The sequence below is a fragment of the Colobus angolensis genome, unplaced genomic scaffold (genome assembly GCF_000951035.1).
Source record: "Colobus angolensis palliatus isolate OR3802 unplaced genomic scaffold, Cang.pa_1.0 Scaffold206, whole genome shotgun sequence".
Classification (NCBI taxonomy): Eukaryota; Metazoa; Chordata; class Mammalia; order Primates; family Cercopithecidae; genus Colobus; species Colobus angolensis.
This window is the reverse complement of record NW_012115222.1, coordinates 1,382,338-1,395,280: the sequence shown is the minus strand read 5'-3', so window position 1 is coordinate 1,395,280 and position 12,943 is coordinate 1,382,338. Positions and strand designations below refer to the sequence as shown.

Genomic DNA, 12,943 nt, shown 5'->3' with positions numbered 1-12,943 from the left:
GTTAAACTTAGGTACCCAGACCTGCCTAACCACGGAGACGTGGTTCTGCCCACACCCTCTAGAGACATTCTCCAAAGGGCTGACCTCCTTTCTGCTTCGCAGCCCCCTTACACTAGAGTGGCACTCTTGTTACCAGACGTAGCTCACTCATCCTGTGTCACAGCCGCCCCAGGGATAGAGATGAGTTAGCCAAGGTCATCTAGTTGGTCGTCATCTAACCAAGGTCATCTAGTCCAGTCAGCACCTCCAGGAAGGACCTCGCCGCAGATACAGGGGACTTAGCCTGTATAGCCAAAGATTTCCAGATAACAGTGATTATATCAGGAGAGAGGGATTAGGAGAAGAGGGCGAGAGGAGAAGAATAGCAGTTACTGTACTGATTTCCCCCCCAAGTACGTGTATGCACTTTTTTTTAACATTGTAAAATAGCAGACAGATTATCAACTTTCTTATTATATGCTGCACCTAACACAGTACCTGAAATAGTTGGTGTTCAATTATGTACATTAAATAAATTAATTAATGGAGTACAATAGAGGAAAATAAGGAACCTCAAATCAGAAGTCTTGATTTGAGTCTGAGACTACTTTATTGCCAGTTGTGCAGTTGTCTGACCTTCTACGGGTCACTTAGTCTCCATAAGTCTCCGTATTTCTACCTGAAAAGTAAGAATAACTCTGTCCACCATCCCTGACTCAGGCAGGTGACAGAGTCAAATAAAATAGAGCATATGAGAACTTCTTAAACTTTTTTTTTTTTTTGAGACAGAGTCTCGCCCTGTCGCCCAGGCTGGAGTGCAATGGCGCCATCTCAGCTCAATTATCCTGCCTTAGCCTCCCGAGTAGCTGGGATTACAGGTGCACGCCACCACACCCAGTTAATTTTTGTACTTTTAGTAGAGATGGGGTTTCACCATGTTGGCCAGGCTGGTCTCGAACTCCTGACCTCGTGATCTGCCCGCCTCAGCCTCCCAAAGTGCTGGGAGGCGTGAGCCACCGCACCCATCGGAAAACATTTTTTAAACTGTTTTTCATCAAAGATATAAAAAATTGTTTTTGTTGTTCTCAATTTTTTTTCAGGAACTCATTTATAGATTTAACATTAATCTGTCTCTTGAACTTGACAGTTGTAGGCATTCTAAAACACCTCACTGAAAAGTTAATACTGTGTAGCAATACTCTGACTTCACATCTCACTGTGCAACTACAATGGGTGGTTTTCTTTGGCGGTGACTCCTAACCTCTAAGACTGTGTGTAGGTGGAGATCCAGGTTAGTGTCTGGAACGTGCTGTTTGGGGTGGTGCTAAAAACAGATACCATCTTCATCCTCTCTGGTGAACACCCTTAATAGCTATAAGGTATGTTGGTTTCTCCATCTTTTCAGCAAATATTTATTAGTGGCTGCAATGAGCTGAGCATTGGTACTGGAAATGCAGTAATGAACAAGACAGACAAGGTCTTGATACCTAGGGACCATTCTTGATAATAGGAGAGAGGGTAGGAACAGGAAAATAAAGTAAGTACTGTTTGTGATGTACATTTTGAGGAGTCAACAAAGAGTGATGTAATATTGACAGTAATTGGAGTAGACCACTTCAGATAGGATGAAGGGGCAAGGCTTCTCTGAAGAGGTGAGATGTGAGCAGAGATGTGTAATGCAGCAGGCCTGTGCTTATCCGAACAGAAAGAAGAGCATGCAAAGACTCAAGGAGGGAGTGTGCTCGGCACGTGCGCAGAGCAGCAAGGAAGCAGGACTATGAGAGTGTTAAAGAAGAAAGGACAGGGAGTGGGGCCAGATTGTGTCTAGCCTTGTAGGTCATGAGAAAGCCTTTGGTTACATTCTGAGAGAAATGAGAAGCACGTGGAGGGTTTTGAGCAGAGGACTGACAAGATTTGACATCAATTTCTGATCATACTCTGATTACTGTGTGACTGCAGGGCATGTGAGGATGAATGCAGGATGACCAGTAATGAGATGATGGTGGCTTAGTGTCCCTAATGGAGGTGGAGGTGGCGCACGGTCTGGATGTATTTTGAAGATGGAGCTGTCATGGTTTACTGATGGGTTGGGAGTAAGCTGTATTCGTTTCCTAAGACTATCATAACAAATTACCACAACTAATGTTTCCGTTGGCTAAAAACAACAGAAATTGATTCCTTCACAGTTCTGGGGGCTAGAAGTCCAAAATCAAGGTGTCAGCAGAGCCTCTCCAAAGGCTCGAGTGGAGAATCCTTCCTTGCCCCTTCTAGCTTCTGATGACTCTAGGTGTTCTTTGGCCTGTGCCAGCATACCTCCAATCTCTGCCTCTGTCTCCACATGGCCTTCCTCTCTGTGTCTCTGTGTCTCAAATCTCCTTCTGCCTTTCTCTTATAAGCATACTTCCTTGTAAGTGCATACTCATTCCGCTTAGGGCCCACCCTAAATCCAGAATGATATCATCTCAAGATATTTGCAGGTTTTATGAAGATCCTGTTTCCAAATAAATTCATAGTAGCAAGTTCCAGGTGGGCATATCTTTCTTGGGGGGTGGGCACTATTCAACCCACTACATAGACAATGAGGTATAAGATGAGCTTTGAAGTTAACCTTGGTTTACAGTTACTATATTTTATGTTTTACTTACCACTTTTCATTTGAACTTCAAAAAAACTTTATGTGGCAGGTATTATTATTCCAGTGTTAGAAACGTGGAAACTAAGGCTATGAAAATGGTGTGTAGAGCTGGAGTTGGACCCTAGAATCCTTAGGCTGTACCTCAGCTGCTTGCCTGCTTTGTGGGTGGTAAGGTAAGAAGATTTCTTCTTAGGTGGCAGACAATGAAGGGAGTCAATGGAAAATTATAGCAGAACGATGAGCTGCTTAGTTTGTTATTTTTTCAGTCATTGCTAACAACTCATCAAATTCTTCCTTACAGGACATCTCTAACATATGATAGGATTCATTTGTGAGCTATAATGAGTGAGCAAGTGCTATGGTGGAATTTTGCTTTACTTGCTCACAAACATAGGCAAACAAAAAACTCTTTCCCATTTGAGTTGAGGCTTTTCTTCTAGCCCAAATCAGGTTTATTATGTCTATTCTTAACTATTCTTGGTTTTTTGTTTTTTGTTTTTTTCGTTTTTGAGATGGAGTCTCACTCTGTCACCAGGTTGGAGTGCAGCGGTGCAGTCTCAGCTCACTGCAACCCCTGCCTCCCAGGTTCAAGCGATTCTCCTGCCTCAGCCTCCAGAGTAACTGGGACTACGGACACCCACCACTACACCCAGCTAATTTTTGTATTTTTAGTAGAGATGGGGGTTCACCATGTTGGCCAGGATGATCTTGATCTCTTGAACTCATGACCCGCCCACCTTGGCCTCCAAAAGTGCTGGAATTACAGGCTGAGCCACCGCACCTGGCCTATTCTTAAATATTCCTAAGATAGTCCTTAATGTTCAATAATATTCATATGAATATGCAAGCATTCAAAAATATTCATATGAATATTTCTAGGTGGATAAGAGATGAGGCTGAGACTAGGCATCTGCAGCATAACCAGGAGTAGAGGCAGAGCTGATTCTGGCTTGAGAAATGATGGGCTCTGCTGGGAGACTAGGCTGTGAGAACAGGCTGTGAGTTATACAACCAAAAAGAACACTTCAGCAGATAACGCCAAGGGTACTGGCTGAGACATAGAGATCAGAAGCCCACACCCACGCTCAGCACTCAACCATGCTAAGGATAAATAAGCTCCTTTGGCAACCAAGAAGAAGGAGGGGCCTTGTCTCAAATATTGCATAGGACACATTTGTACTAAAAAAAAAAAAATTATTGTTCATCTGAAATTCAAATTTAGGAGGCAAGTGGGCTGAAGCTTAGAGTGTGAGAGGCAATGTAGCATGGACTAGGACATCAGCTGGCACCAAAAAACTTGGATTGGAATCTTGGCTCTGCTGGGTCACCAGTTAACCTTGGACCTTCCACTAAATACAGTCTCTCCATTTCTTCAGCTATAAAGTGGGGCAAATAGTCATATTAATACCTAACTCATAGTTTTGGTATGAAGATTAAATGACTTAATAGGTGTGGAGTGCTTACCAGAGTGCCTAACTCACAGTGTTAGCTCTTATTCTTTGAGTTTAAAATTGCCTGAATATTCATCTCATGATAACTATTTTAAACCAAAAGGACTTTTATTTGGTTGAGTCTGAATTGTAATTTCCAAATCAAGGTTCATTTGCTTGTTTGCTTTCAACTAAAGGAAATGTAATAAGCTATAGTGGGACCCTACCTCTCAATTTGTCTGGGACACTCCCACTTTAGGATTGTTGTCCCAGCATTATTTTTTAAAGTACCCACCTCTTATTCTAAAAAATGTTACAATATGGACAATAGAACTTATGGGTTATCCTATTACAGAGATATCAAGAAGTCACTCATTTTTACATGAGTTTAGTGTGAAAATTTCAATACCTGTCCTTTGCCCCCACACACATAATCATCACTAGAATCTATTTTAATTTTCCTTAAAGGAGCAAACTCGGCCTGTGTCCCACTTATTCGTGGCCTATAGCTTGGTGTGTCCCTTTAATACAAGTGGAAACTGTACAGCCAGAAGAAACCTTTCCTAACACTGAAACCAATGGTGAATTTGGTAAACGCCCTGCAGAAGATATGGAATAGGAACAAGCATTGAAAGATCTAGAAACACTGATGAGATGGTTGAATTACGCATTCTGCTTCAGAGCAAGATTGCTGGGGCAGTGATTGGAGAAGGAGGCAAGAATATCGAGGCTCTCTGTACGGACTACAATGCTAGTGTTTCAGTCTCAGACAGCAGTGGCCCCGAGTGCATACTGAGTATCAGTGCCGATATTGAAACAATTGGAGAAATTCTGAAGAAAATCATCCCTACCTTGGAAGAGGACCTGAAGTTGCCATTACTCACTGCAACCAGCCAGCTCCCGCTGGAATCTGATGCTGTTGAGTGCTTAAATTACCAACACTATAAAGGAAGTGACTTTGACTGCGAGTTGAGGCTGTTGTTTCATCAGAGTCTAGCAGGAGGAATATTGGGGTCAAAGGTGCTAAAATCAAAGAACTTTGAGAGAACTCTCAAACAACCATCAAGCTTTTCTAGGAATGCTGTTCTCATCCCACTGACAGAGCTGTTCTTATTGGAGGAAAACCCAATAGGGTTGTAGAGTGCATAAAGATCATCCTTGATCTTATATCTGAGTCTCCCATCAAAGGACCTGTATAGCCTTATGATCCCAATTTTTACAATGAAACCTATGATTATGGTGGTTTTGCAATGATGTTTGATGACCACCCTGGATGCCCAGTGGGATTTCCGATGTGGGGAAGAGGTGGTTTTGACAGAATGTCTCCTGGTCAGGGTGGGCGTCCCATGCCTCCATCTAGAAGAGATATGAGCCCTCGTCGAGGATCACCTCCTCCTCCTCCTGGATGAGATGGCCGGGGTGGTAGCAGAGCTTGGAATCTTCCTCTTCCTCCACCACTACCACCACCTAGAGTGGGGAGACCTAATGGCCTGTGACAGAAGAGGGAGACCTAGAGACTGTCACGACGGCATGGTTGGTTTCAGTCCTGATGAAACTTGGAACTGTACAATAGATACATGGAGCCCATCAGAATGGCAGATGGCTGATGAACCACAGAGTGGCTCCAGATATGATTATTCCCATGCAGGGGGTCGTGGCTCATATGGTGATCTTGGTGGACCTATTATTACTATACAAGTAACTATTCCCAAAGATTTGACTGGATCTATTATTGGCAAAAGTGGTCAGCGGATTAAACTCGTCATGAGTTGGGAGCTGTGATCAAAACTGATGAGCCTTTAAAAGGATCCAAAAATCGGATCATTACCATTACAGGAACACAGGACCAGATACAGAATGCACAGTATTAGATGCAGAACAATGTGAAGCAGTATTCCAGAAAGTTTTTCTAAGACTAGTGAAGACCTGAAGGAGTCCTGCATCTTTTTGTTTTGTTTTGTTTTTTTATCTGCTTCTGTTCAGAAAGCCAACATTCCTCTGCTTCGTTGGTGTTCTGCATTTGAGGTGTAGTGAAATCTTTGCTGTTCACCGATTGTAATGTTTTAGTTCCTTACAAACAGGGTTGGGGGGAAGGGCATCCAAAAACTAACTTTGAAATTTTGAAACAGCAGCAGAGTGAATGGATTTTATTTTTTGTTATTGTTGGTGATTTTTTAAAAATTTCCCCCATGTAATTATTGTGAACACCTGTTTTGTGGCCGCTGTAACATTTGGGAGTGGGACAGGGAGGAAAAGTAACAATAGTCCACATGTCCCTGGCATCTGTTCAGAGCAGTGGGCAGGATGTAACGCTCTTTTTAAAGAAACATTTTATGATTTTTAAAATAAATTTAGTGAACCTATTTTGGGTGGTCATTTTTTTAAGACAGTCATTTTAAAATTGTGGCTGAATTTCCCACGTCACCCCGAAACTGAACACCCCGAAAGTTTGATTTTCAGCTCCTCTGTTGGATATACAAGTGCATCTCCTCTTGGACATAGGCAAAATAACTTGGCAAACTTAGTTCTGGTGATTTCTTGATGGTTTGAAAGCCTACTGCTGGGAAGAAATTCCATCATACATGTTCATGCTTACAATAAGCTGGCGATTTTTTGTTTGTTTTTGCAAATGCTTGCCCCTACTTTTCAACAATTTTCTATGTTAGTGGTTGTGAAGAACTAAAGTGGGGAGCAGTACTACAAGTTGAGTAATGGTATGAGTATATACCAGAATTCTGATAGGCAGCAAGTTTTATTAATCAGAATAACAGTTGGTTGTGGAAGTGACTGATGCTGAAAAAAATTGATATTTTTATTAGATAATTTCTCAATTATAAACTGTCAACTTGCTCTAGTGTCTTATTACACTTTGTAAAATAGACATATATATATACTTGTTTTTCCATTGTATGTAAATTGAAAGAAAAAGATGTACCATTTCTCTGTTGTATATTGGATTATGTAGGAAATGTTTGTGTGCAATTCAAAAAAAGATGAAAAAGTTCCTGTGGATGTTTTGTGTAGTATATTGACATTTGTAATGATAGTTAAAATTCACTTGCAAATAAATAAAACACTCACGATGCTAGATTTGATATGTGCCCAATTTGAACAAGTGTTGATTGACACCTGTAAAATTTGTTGAAACGTTCCTCTTACAAGGAAATACAGTAATATTAAATTGTAAAAAAAAAAAAGAAAAGAAAAAAAAGAAGAGCAAACTCAATTATTTTTCTCAAATACGTATTTATAAAAAGATCTATGACTCCTTCTTGCTCACATGGTAAGATCTTAAAAACTCAACTTACCCTTGCTTTCCAGACTCTTCTCCTTTTCCTACATCCTGCTCCATATTTCCCAGGCACCCACTGCAAGAATCTGCCCTACCCAAGCCTGAAGCCATGCACCTTTGCCCCTATCAGTCCTTTTACCTGAAGCATGTTTTTCCCTTTCCACCTTCTACTAATAGGTATTCTTCAGTTTTCAAGGACTTGCTCAAAGTTTTCTTCTACCATAAAATCTTTTCACATTGTAGTATTGTTGGCTGTACATGCTTATATTCTCTATTCATTTGAGTTCCTTGATGGTAGTAACTTGGGGTTTAGAATACCCCACATTCAAATTTTTACATGAGTGAATACTATAAACATGTTTTGAATTGAAGTGAATTTTTTTATTAAGATTCATGTGCAGTACACACATTGCAAAATATCCTCATAATCATCTTTTTTCTTCTCCAAATATGAGTTCACTAAAAATATTCTTGTAGGAGACAGAACAAATGTTTCTTTTGGAAAATTTGAAATTTCCTTTGAATAAGAAACCATGCCACTAAAATTAGTTCTCTGGCCAAGGAATCCCTGTTAATATGTAATAACATATTACAAAGTATTCTAATTATTTTCTAGAATTTTGTGTTTTTACAAAATTAAAAGTTGGCATAACTTCAAGCAATAACTCTCAATGCATGATAACTCCTAAATATTAATATCTGTAGTAGTGTTTCTCAAGACTTTTAATTTACAGAACATTCCACTTTTCCCTTTTAATTTTTATGATAGTTTAGAAAGGGAAACATAACACAATTGTTCCTACAGGCACCTTCATTTTCAAGCAATATTTAAAGCTCAGGGCCATGTGCTTTTTCTTTTGGCAATTCAGCATTTCTTTAACGCTTAGAAGTGAAATTTTGACAAGAGAGCCTGTGAGGTGAATGAGTCCAATTTATGTAACCCACCAATCAAACCAACTGCATGGAAACAGCCATTTGGTGTCCTTCTGCTTCCTATCTCATAGACCTGCTTCTAAGCAGGTCAGCAGGGTCAGGTGGAAAATACACTAGATTAGGAATCTAGCACAGCTCTGCCACTAATTAACAAAGCAACTCTTGTCTGAGGGTTACCTTCTCTGAGCTTTAATTTCCTCCCCTGATGAGTGAGGGATAGTTAAATGATTTCTGTAGTGACCATTCATTATGGTTAGCTTCCTAACTAGACAAAAGAAAATAAGACATTCTTCCGTATCAACATAGATTAAAAGGCTGACTCTGGGCACACTACCTCAGAGCTAGCCCTGCAAACAAAAAGAAAAGAAAAGAAAAATTCTAGATGAAATGTTAGAAAATTGAATTGGGGGATAGATGATAATGGTGACGCCGAGGATGACTGATGACACACTTTGTGACTAAGTAGCGTTGTTTTCCCCCCAGGAATAGAAGGGTGGTCCCACTTCAGAAAAATGTATTGGTGATTTAACAAATTTATAAAGAAAAGGAATCTGATAATACTAGTAGATGCAGGTAAAAAATTTGATAAAATTGAACTCCTGTTCATAACTCTTGTTAAACTAGGAATAGAAGCAATCATTAACCTGATAATGGACATGTAAAAAATAACATAGCCAACACACTTAAGTAGTGAGATAGAAGCCTTTCATTTGAAGTAACAATGTAAAAAGAGCTAAAAAAAATTTAAACATGGAAAAAACACAACTATCCTTATTTGCAGTAAAAATTCCTGTTGAAATGATCCAGTAGGTAGTACTTGTACTCCTTTTCAAGCTCCCAGTGATCTTCACCAGTCCACAGCCTTAAACAACATCTGTATGCTAATGACTTGCATCTCTATATGTCCAACCATAACTTCTCTCCTAAACCCTATAACTGTTTAATGGCTTCACTTTGGTGTCTAAGCAGGAGACTAATTAAAACTCCCAGTGTTTCCCCAAACTATCCTGCCCCTCTTGTACTCTTCCTACTCGGTAAATGGCAACTATACTTTTCCAGTTGCTCTGATAAAAAACACCTTGGGTCAAGCCCAACATCACCAGTAATAAGTCATGTTGAGAGAATGTTTCATTACTTTTGATAAAAAGTAATGAAAATGACACTTTTCCTCGGTGGTCTTCCTCCTTCAAAACCATAATCCCAGTGTAATCATGAGAATAAAGGGATATTCTATAGTATATCTGGCCAGTATTCCTCAAAACTGTCATGGTCATCAAAAACAAGAGAAGCCTGAGAAACTCTCATAGCCAAGAGGAGCCTAAGGAGACAATGACAGCTAAATGTACTGTGCCATGGGAAGAAACAAAGAGTATCCAAATTAGAGCTAGAAAAGGCTATTTGGAGCTTGCTATGGCAGAGGAGTAGCCACCATCACTTGCGTTTGGTGGAAACCCAAAGGCAGAGACTCAGAGCACTGGAAAAGCTTCAGAGTGGGAAAAAGAGAAGCTTCAGATTGGAGGCTTTTATCATGGGGAAGCTGTAGGTGGGCCAAACAGAAGCAGGGTTAGGAGTACGGTCATTCATTCAACAGAGATTGGTCAACCACTCAAGTGCCTCCTAAGTACCTGGGACTTAAATGGCTTTCTTTAGTTTTTCCTCAGTTGGAAGCTGCAGCAAAAATTAGGGAAGCTGTTTGTTACTAGGTTCTGGCCATGTGGGGCCAATTGCTATAGGGCTTGTTGTTTAGCTTTCTAGACTGGTTGCTACAGGTTTTGGGTCAGAGCTCTGTTTTTATATATGGTCTGTCATTACCCACTGGGTATTCAGTCTCTCCATGGTATCCTGCATGAGATCCTGGAACAGAAAAAGGCGTTAGTTAAAAACTAAGGAAACTGAATACAAGTATGGGCTTTAATTAATACAAATATAGCAACATTGGCTCATTCCTTGTAACAAATGTGCCATACTTACGCAAGATGTTATTAATAATAAGCAAACTGGATATGGGGTATATGGGAACTCTGTACTATCCTTTCAATTCTTCTGTGAATCTGAAACTGTTCCAAAAATAAGTTTATTATAAACACACACAAACACACACACACCTTGGAGACCTCCTTGACTCCCCACTTTCTCTCTCACTCCACATCCAGTACTTTAGCAAATTCTGTGAGTTCCACAGAGGAAACAGTGTTTGACCACCGCCCCCGCCATGCTTCTGCTCCCATTTAGCCCCGACTTCACCCAGTGTCACTTGGAAATCTCACTAGCTTTGTAATGGCCCACTTGCTCCACATCTGCCTGTCTATGGTGCTTTTCTGCAGAGCTTTACCGTGGCCTGCAAGGCCCACATGACCCAATCTCTGGCCCCCACTCGGCCCTCACTTCCCACTGCCCTTTCCCTCACTCCCTCTTGTTCCATCGCCCTGGCCTAGTGCTATTTCCAGCCCCTCACACCTTGGGCTTTTTGCAGTTGCTCCCTCTTGCTGAATTGAGTCCTGTTTCCTCATATCAACCCTGCTTCATTTTTCTTCATAACACTGAGCACTTCCTGATATTACAATATAAATCTGTTTGTTTACTGTCCATCTTCCATAAATACAAGCTTATTAACTCAAGGGCAAGTTTGTCCGTTTCATTCACCACTGTATCCCCAATGTTAGCCCCAAGTACTTAGTAGGCACTCAGCCAATCTTCGTTAAATGAATAAATGAATGAATGCACCTAGGATCATAAAGTTTCATCAGTGCACTGCAGTTGCTGATGCTGCAGAGTGCTCTTACCATTCTTTTCGAAAAGGCTCATAATTTTGCTCCCATCATATCAAAAATATTATTCCAGAGATAATTTAGTTCTTCGTTTCCTTCACATACATAAAATTCATTTTACTTAGTGTGAGTCAATTAAACTTGACCTCCAAATATGATCTAAGATAGGAGCTAAGATTCCTTCCGTAATTTATATGCATAGGCATGTGGCATTGCCCACAGCTTAAATTTCTAGAAGCTACAATTCCTGGAAATATTTCAAAGTATTCACACAACCAACATTTATTGAGTAAAACACTATGCTAGAAGCCATAGACCAGAAATAACAGGAACTAATTCCTTCCCTAAAGGAGATTACAGGTAGTAGGAAATATATGTATCAAAACACAAAAAAATGCAAGAATAAAAAATGCCAGATACTATAACAGAAGTACACAGAAAATGATGGGGAGAACACAAACTGTATGGCATAACTATACAGTGTTGTATGAAAAGATAAGGGTAATTGGGAGAAGAGTCATTGTAACTGGCAGTCAGGAAACAGATCTGTGTTGGTTTTGTTATTCTCTATATTTGTTCATACACTATTACTTTTTATTTTGAGAAGGAGTCTCACTCTCTTACTTAGGCTGGAGTACAGTGGCATGATCTCGGCTCACTGCAACCTCCGCCTCCTGGGTTCAAGGGATTCTCCTGCCTCAGCTTCCAGAGTAACTGGGATTACAGATGCCTGTCACCATGCCTGGCTAATTTTTTGTATTTTTAGTAGAGACGGGGTTTCACCATGTTGGCCAGGCTGGTCTCGAACTCCTGACCTCAGGTGATCCACCCACCTCGGCCTCCCAAAGTGCTAGGATTACAGGGGTGAACCACTGCACCTGGCCTGGCTATTACTTTTATGGAAAAAAAAGGCCATTCCTTTTCAAGACTCTCTCTTCCCCTGGGTTCTTGATGCTGCATTAATCTGTTCTCCAACTTCCTTTTAACTTCTGCTTATCTCTTCCAAAATTTATTTTATTCTAGGACTCCCTATCTTCTTATTTGAGAAATACTTATTTCACGTGGGTATCAGGCACTGGAATCATTTAACAAGGGATGGCTGTGTCACATTTTATTTCTGCTGTCCCCAGATGCACGCTTATGAGAGCTAACACCAGGGCTTAAACCATGTTCCTCTGCACCAGTTGAGAATGGCAGGAACCAGTACATAGTCAACTAACTTTTAGCATTTGGCTCACAAGAGATTATCACCAGCCGCTACCCAACTGCCCCCATCTATCTCCCTTCGCCCCACCACTACATTAGACAGAAAGGGTCTGTATTAGTCCGTTTTCATGCGGCTGATAAAGACATACCTGAGACTGGGCAATTTACAAAAGAAAGAGGTTTAATGGACTCACAGTTCCGTGTGCCTAGGGAGGCCTCACAGTCATGGCAGAAGGCAAAAGGCACATCTCACATGGCAGCAGACAAGAGAAGAGAATGAGAGCCAAGCAAAAAAAGGTTTCCTCTTATAAAACCATTAGATCTCATGAGACTTTTTCACTACCATGAGAACAGTATGGGGGAAACTGCCCCCCATGATTCAATTATCTCCCACTGGGTCTCTCCCACAACATGAGGGAACTATGGGAGCTACAATTCAAGATGAGATTTAGGTAGGGACACAGCCAAACCATATCAGGGTCATACTCTTGGTATATCTCTTTACAAGATGGCAAAGCCAATTGTACATTCTCTGCTTATACACAAGAGAAAGAATCTACACTCAAAGCTTTAACCGAAACACTGGATTCTACATCTCCCTCTCTAATTTTTCTCTAGAATGCCAGTTTCAGTTTCTAACCACACAGAAAGCTCACTATCTTCTCAAATGCAATCAGCTAAAAGATAAATTAATTACCTT

General features: G+C 40.6%; 1 pseudogene; it reads left to right on the top strand.

Annotated features, from left to right (window-relative positions):
• The window catches only part of LOC105511912, a 6,363-nt pseudogene extending 406 nt beyond the window's left edge, over positions 1-5,957 (top strand).
• Positions 5,958-12,943: the final 6,986 nt, after the last annotated feature.